The following is a 6692-nucleotide window of genomic DNA, read 5'->3' as shown; positions in this document are numbered from 1 at the left end:
GGAACCCAAATCAATGCGAATACTTCTTTCAGATCTCTGCTTGCAAACAGGTACAGTGCAGAAACAGCTTATTTATGTGTGTTTGCGTGGGACTGTGCAAACACGATGTGGCCAGATTGTGGGATTGAGGTCAGGTCAAATAAAACCCATCCAATCACAGAGGAAAGAGAAAAAGCCAGAAAAGCATTGGGCAGGTAGCATTAGATGGTATTGCACAGTCAAAATCCAGTCTCTATTCTGCAGATTTTTCCTCTGTGCCCACTCTCTGCCCTTAACTCACTTTATTTTTATTTTTATTTTTAAAGTTGGAGTTAATTGTTGAGCCCTCCTAGAAGGAAAGGTAGAAAGCTGATTTCATTACAAGTGACTTCTTTACCACATACTCAGCAGGACTGCATAAAAGCTATTAGACTGAAATTGTAGATTTCAAAATGTGAGGTGTATTCATCTAAAGCTTCCTGTCCCAAGGCAGCTCCATGTTATCTTAGCCCTACTGTTTGTCTTGAGGAGTGGTCTGTGCATTTGGAGAAATGCAAGCTGCCTCTACTTTGCACTGTTCCTGGAAAATTTCTTCTTTTTATTTTTGTTGACTGGCTTGTGGCGTGCAGATCACCTCTGCTAATCCCATCTTAATGGATATCAGCACAGATGTGTTTGTGATATGTATGAAAAATATTTGTGTTTGTATTACTTTGTATCTCAGAAGTAGCAGCAGCAGCACTCTGGTTTGAGGTAGCAATTTTTTTTTCCCTGGAGCTTTACAGACCCACCTAAATTCAAGAGTTGGACATCATTGTTTCTGGTTGAGATGTGGATACTACTGCAGAACTCTATGGGAAAAATACCTCCTTCAGTCTCAAGATTAATGTGGGATTTTGTGTGAGGTTTCAAATGTGCCTTGCTTTGCATTAAGATGAAACAAAGTCCTTCCATCGTTTTCCACGGGCAGAACCTGTTGCATTTTGAGGTGCCCAGGAAACAGCCTTGAATTCCTTGTCTGCCTCGTTAGGCTCCAGATTTGCAGCTGGGTTTGTGGAGCCCTCCGTCTCAGGTGAGCACTGTAAATTGCATATTAGAGATTTCACCTGGGACGTGAAAAACGTTTCCTTGTAGAAGCTTTAGGATTTTTTTGATGGAAAAAATGCCTTGAAGACCTATTTCCAGCTAGTTCTAGTCTATGTTGGGCTCATGGGCCCGCTGAGCATAGACTCACTAACCTGTTGCCACTGCCAGCTGAGCGCCACAAGTGCCCAGGGGAGGACCTGGGTCTTCGTGCTCTGACAGACAGGGCTGCTTCCACTTCAGCTAAAGGAGATTCTGTAAGCGTGACGGATATTTGGATTATGAGCTATTTCTGGAGCAGCCACAGGAGGTAACAAAATAAGAAATACGTAAGCAAGCTGGTCTTCCTGCTTCAGGCAGGGCAGGAGGATCTGCAAAGCAGCGTGCTCACTGGACAGGGAAAAGTCGGTGCCCGAGGTGAGCACAGTCTCTCTCCCTACCTGGGGGAACCCATTATTTATCAACAAGGAAGAGGCAGAAGGGCTTTCTGTTTGCTAAGAGATTAGGTCCTGTTGTGGAAACGGTATTTTCATTCCCAAGGAGATGTAATTCCAGCCCATCAGGTGCTGAGAGCTCACTCGCACCCTGCAAGATGAGGATAGCCAGAAGTGAAGCCGCCAAACTGCCCTCACCTCACTGGGCTGAGCTGGGGAACTCAGGGCACCCTGTGACATAACATAGCGCTATTGGGACGACTTGGCAGTCTTAACCCCTTCATCTCCCTCTTTGTGGGTTTGACCATGCTGAGTGCTGCTTTGTTGCTGCTTCTCTTCATTTCTGTGCTTGTGCTGTGCTGTTGGCGGCTTCTGTAGTGGAGCAGGGTTGTCTTTTGCATTCTGGTTTTAGCCAAAGGGAAAATCTATTAAGTAATGACTGAAAATCACTGTATGAACTTGGCATAGGAGTTTATTGCTTTAACCTCATTTTTAGGATCATCGCCATATGAATTGCTTTTCTAGGAAAGCTTTTAATTCTATTATTGGTTGTAAACACTCCTGAGAGATTCAAATGATTTATAAAATAGAATTTAAGTTCTATCCTCTCTTCGAGAAGTAACACTTGACTTAGAAGTAATGAGACATTACAAATTACTAAAATCTGTTAATATTTGTAGATTGGAATCTGTAGGACTTAGATCTTCTATTGTCATGGCAGAAAACCCGGCATTAGTTCAAAATAAACAACTATTATTACAAGAGGTGGAACTATTTGAGAGCTAGTTATTATGAAAAGATTTTTAAAAGCATAAATAATGTATAAGTTACTCCTGGTGCTGTTTATGGATGGTCTCAGCCCTGCCCTAGACTTATAACAGGAACCACTGGGAGCTAAGCAGAAAAGCAGCATCCAGGATACTAGTGCAGATGGAAGTGTGCTGGAAAACATGACATCAACAGTAAAACTTCAGAAGCCTAGTTTTCTATGACTTCCTTGTGTAACATCTCTCCCCCTTGTGAACTATAACCAGAGAGCTAAGCTCTCATTGTAGTATTTTCTCAGCGAGTGACAGAATTTGTACTACTCCCATTACTCTTTTTATGAATGCTTAGTTCTCTGAGGCTGATACCTCTGCAAAGCCTGATTGAAACTGGTCAACAGGTTCAGACACTGTCACTGGGTGATCTGCTGGGCAGAGGCATGCATCTACACCTGGTGACCGAACATCAATTTGGAAATGATAAGGAAGAGCAAAAAAGGTGAGAGAGAAGAGCCAAGAGCCTGGAAGGTTAAGATAAATAGTATGAAATATTTCAACTATGCATGTAATGGGAGGTCAGTGCAGGAGGCAGATAAGGCGGCCAGAGGAGGTCACAGAGGGTTATGGTCAAAAGCAAGAGATCTCCCTAAAGCATCGAATGAGCTCTTCAAGGATTGTGACAGGCCATTTTTTTAGACGAGGGAGAAGTTAAGCAGAGTGCCTTTGTACAGCTAGTCATTGACATGTGTGGTTTTAAATACCAAAGGCACTCTGGAAGAGTGTAAATAACAATTCATAACTAAACCAGAACTTCTCAGAACAGTAAAGATTTGAGAGGCAGCTGCCAGCCTCAGGTGGGAGATGAAGGACATTTAAATAGACTGTGCTAGGTTTCCTGTCTCCTATGTACGAGCTTCACTACAACATGATAACATAAAGAACAACTGTGGGCCACTCCTTGCTGGGGACGCTTTTCCGCTACGCACTTGTGAGGCACTTTGCAACATCCCAAAATAAAATGCAGCCCCAGCCTTAAGGACCATCCCAGTGGTCCAGGTGCTCTTGCAGGGGCTGGCACGCTATGCCATCCTGCCGCTAACTCGAGCTTTTGGAGAAGGGTTGCTTGAAGGGCAATGGCCAAGACACAAGGTAGACTCTGGGCATCTTTGCAGGGAAGTGGCTGTTTGCGTGTTGCATTTTAAGAGATTAATGCCCTCCTTATGGTGTAGGAATGCCTCAGAAAATCTGGGCTAAGCAGCCAGGTTGTGTGGTTCAGTATGGAGCAGAAGGCGGAGAGCAGAGGGAAAAGGCTAGGTTTGTGGACCCTGTTTCAGGGAGACCTCCATCCCTGCACGTGTGCTTGTCTGGTGGAAGGATCCTCATCTCTCAGGTTCCCCACTGAGCTTGATTAACAGTGTTATTTTTAGACTGCCTGATTAGTTTTCAGTGTCTTAGTGAGCCTGTTGTTCCACATGGAGCTCAGTAATTAGAGTTTTTTAAGAGGCTTGGGAAAAACTCCCCTGCATTTCCTCCTTACCCCCAGCCAACAGCCCCAGAGCCCATGCAGGCACTAATTAACAACTCTTTGTCTCTCGAAGGTCAATCTTTTGGTTCTGCATGCTGCCAGGCAGGGTTTTTCTCCCTTTGAGGAGGAACACCCAGGCTGCTTACCCTCCCTGCTGCTCAAGGTTCAGATCTGAGTGGATCCATAGGGAAGTGTGTGGAAGGGGAGCACAGAGAAAGTTCTGCCCACGGTGAAGCCTGTAGTGCTGCCTCTTGTTTCTTCATGTGTTGAAAGAAGATGAAACAGGTCCTAAGTGCTGAAAGATGACTAAGCTGTGGTGCTTGGGAAGCCATGGGCATTTGCTTCTCTGCATCAGTTTATCTGTCTGCTGCGTATTATTTATTATATTTTTTGCAGATGTAGAACAATTTCCCAGTCCTGTATATTTTTACCGGTCACTTCTTTGCTAGTGGAGTGGAGAGTAGACAGGACAAGCTTCATCCTGCAGCAGCACAGCTCCAGTGCTGGATCTGGAGGGGAAGATGTGTGAAGAGTAGCTGGAGTCCCTGGGTTTGCTCAGCCCAGAGCAGAGAAGCTGAGGGGAGACGAGGGAGCGCAGAGCAGTGCTGAGCTCTATTCTCTGGTGACAATGATAGGACCTGAAGGAACTGCGTAGAGCTGCGTCAAGGGAGGGGGGGTCCCTTGGGGGGAGTTAGGGAAAAGTTCTGCACCAGAGGTTGGTGGGCATGGAACAGGATGCCCAGGACAGCAGGCACGGCCCCAGGCTGCCAGAGTTCAAGAAGCATTTGGACAGTGCTCTCAGACACAGGGTCTGATTTTTGGGTGGTGCTGAGTGGAGCCAGGAGGTGGACTCAATGGTCCTTCCAACTTGGGATATTCTGTGATTCCATGATTCTGGGAGGTCCAGGGGACCGTTCAGAAGCAGAACATGGGGAGTATGACTTGGTAACCAGTTACCTGTGTTGTTATGAGCGCTATAGGCAACACTGTGGGACATGCACAGGCCTTTTCCCAAAGGGCTTGGCACCCAACAGTGCTTCTCAGAGACAGCAGGAGTTACAGGCACCAGCACTTCCACACATAGGACTGCAGGGCCAGCTCATGCAAGGGTTACTCAAGATCAGAGAGGTACCATGGTTACCTCAGACAAAGGTTATGTCACCCCAGCATGATCCTGGCTGTGCATAGTCCTCAGGTAACCTTGCATCTTCTCTTCGTGACCTCCATCAGCAAACCAGAAAAATGATCATTCCCTGCAGATGAAATGAGGGTGGGATTTGCCCTACAAGTGTCTCTGCTGAGATCTTGTTCCCTCTGATGCGACTCTGCTGCATGAGTGCCGTTCTTTGTGGCCATCTCTGCTGTGTTTTCATACAAAGCACGAAATGGGGCTTTGTTATTTAAACACTACAGCACTAAATTTGTTTTACTGTACGAGGGCTGCTCTGAAAGTAACACCTCCTATTCTACTACGCTGGCCAGCAATGTTAGAGGAGGGTGTTGGTACAGCAGTAAAGGTTGAAACTCTACTGAGAATCAGCTCTGTCAAATAGTGTTATTGTGCTCTTTGTTATAGTTTCCATGGAAATGGATAGGAAACATTGCTTTCGGAGTGATCTACTATCTATGTGTACCTACTGGATATATATGTGCAATCTTTTAAATCCTCCTTTTACCTGTAGCAGCTCTCCTGTCCTTTTGGCTGCAGCTAATCTTTAAAAATGAGTTTGTTTATTTCACAAGGGAGAAGTTAGTAGTCCTGGCACTGCGCAGGGGAGCAGTGAGGGAGGCTGTGCACCTGCTGTACAGATGGGAGTCTGACATGATTTTGTCCATGCAGGTGATAAGTGTGTGTGGGGTCACTCCCCAAACCCCAACTTGTTGCATTTTTGTTATAAACACAGCAGGTCCAGGCCTGTGCAGAAGGCAGAAAGCAGGTGGCAGAAGACAAAGCCAAAGGAGATTTTGCTCATGGAGGGGAACAGGCATCTAAGGCAGGATTTGTGGTAAAATTTGGACAAAAAGAAACAGGGTGAGCAAAAAGGCTGCTGCGGACCAGTCGCTTTCCCTAATCTAGGTGAAAGTGCCGCTGTGTGCTCCCCGCACTATCTCATCCACAGCGTGAGGCTTAACATTCCTGCCTGGCACGTGGGGGCTAGAGAGGGAGCGGGGCGGGGGGGAGGACCAAGCTGGACACAAAGACGGCCGGCCTCTCAGCGGAATGGCATCCAAGCCATCTCAGCCATCCAAAGCCCCAGCTGCCGGCCTGCGTGCTCAGCCCGCAGCCTGCTAACAGTGCACCTTGCGCTGCAGGCCTAGGGAGGGGTCTCTCCAGCCCTGCTTTTATTTGGCTGCTTTGAGCTGGAGGAAATTTCAAGGCTTTCCCACATCTTGGAGCTAGAAATGGGAGCCAGCGGAACACTGTGCCTGCAGGAAGGAAGGAACTGAAGTGATGGGTGCACAGTGTTTGTGTGGCTTCTGCGTGCATGTGGCAAAGAGGGGTAAATATTTGTTTGCTGACTTTGTGCAATACCATTAGAGGGGGAGAATAGACTACTCTTCCTTTTCTTGCCTTGTTGAGCTTTCTTTCAGTTTTTCTGTGTTTAAAAGCCTTTGTCAGGTGGTTACATCCTGCAACGGAGTCCCTGAGCTCTGCAGACTGGAACTGTAGTCTCAAGGTACAGATTCAGGGTGGTGAGTCTTGTACTGTGGATGCTGCAGCTGATCTCCCTTCTGTGTGCTGAGTAACGTGGGGGCACTTGCAGGGGCTGAGGACTGCCTGGGCGGGAAGGAGAGCAAAACCTCTCTCTTGCAGCCTGACTAGGCAGTGACAGAGAGAAGGAAAGGGCTACAAGTGGCTTGCTGGGACATTTTCTTTGTACTCGCTAAAAGCTAGACGTATGCCTC

The sequence above is a fragment of the Cyrtonyx montezumae genome, unplaced genomic scaffold (assembly GCF_038088225.1).
Source record: "Cyrtonyx montezumae isolate F1298 unplaced genomic scaffold, pur_monq_1.0 scaffold_2, whole genome shotgun sequence".
Lineage (NCBI taxonomy): Eukaryota > Metazoa > Chordata > Aves > Galliformes > Odontophoridae > Cyrtonyx > Cyrtonyx montezumae.
The sequence above is the reverse complement of the archived record's forward strand: the minus strand, read 5'-3'. Positions refer to the sequence as shown.